Below are 1,117 nucleotides of genomic sequence, written 5' to 3'. Positions count from 1 at the left end.
CATGAGCGATTTAAATTTTTCCAAATGATCAAAAATGCAAACAGAGTATGGTAAATAGCAAATTTCTTTTACCAAACGAGTGTAGTATGTACAGTGGGGTAAATCTTAAGATTTGGAGACAGAGGACCTGACCTGGCTTAAAAAAATAACATTTAAGGAGCTTCAGTTTCCTAATTTGAAAAATAAGAGATTAAATGATGCTCTAGATTTCAGTTCTGGAATTTGGTATTTTTTAAATTATATGGTCCACTTTTAAAGTAGTTCTTCCTACCCAGGATTGGATTTTCCTCTATACAGATTTGACACTGGTAGGATAAAACCTAACATGCTTGTATATTAAGACTGAGAACTTCATTTTCTCTTGTAAAATTCCAACAATCATTACTTTCATTTGGGTATATCATGATTTGTGAAGTACTAAAGATATTTCCATTTTTTTCTGAAGAAACTTAATAGGTTTTTGCTTTATTTGATTAGGCAACTGAAAGTAGAATTTAAACCCTCTCAGTGTAGAGTTCTTACACCCTACCACAGTCTGTCTTCTCCACGGTCCTTTTTATAAGCAACATTCTGATATGAGTTGACACCCGCCTTTTTGTAGTTATTTATTGGACAATGCCACAGCAATCTTTCCTTTTAGTCCCCTCCTCTATTATAGATCAGAAAGGGATTCCTGTTATACCCAAGAATTCTACAATCTGCCCTTTAAAGCAGTGTTCATGAATGCCATTCTCACAAGTGTAGTTTAGGTGTAAGCTATTGATAGCAAAGGGGGAAAACAATTTTGAACCTCTTAAGTTTGAAAGGTTCTTTTTTTTAAAAAATCATTTTTATGGCACTTTTGTTAAAAACAAAAGGCAACTTGACACCTTTTGTCCACAAAGGGACAACCTTGACTAGCATAGATTAATAATGAATGGCATTTATACCCACAAACAAGACTACAGTAGTTTCTCTCCCAGCACTTAATAAAGCTAAGTTTGGTCTTGATAGAGTAAGAACTAGTAGGCTGGTTTCAGAATTAAAAAGGTTCCTAGACAAGCAGATTTAAAGACTTGTGGCATCAGTTCTGATTACATTCTTGGGAAAATTTAAATACAAATATATCCCTTCAAAG

The sequence above is a fragment of the Antechinus flavipes genome, chromosome 2 (genome assembly GCF_016432865.1).
Source record: "Antechinus flavipes isolate AdamAnt ecotype Samford, QLD, Australia chromosome 2, AdamAnt_v2, whole genome shotgun sequence".
NCBI classification, from domain to species: domain Eukaryota; kingdom Metazoa; phylum Chordata; class Mammalia; order Dasyuromorphia; family Dasyuridae; genus Antechinus; species Antechinus flavipes.
Note: the sequence above shows the minus strand (reverse complement) of the source record.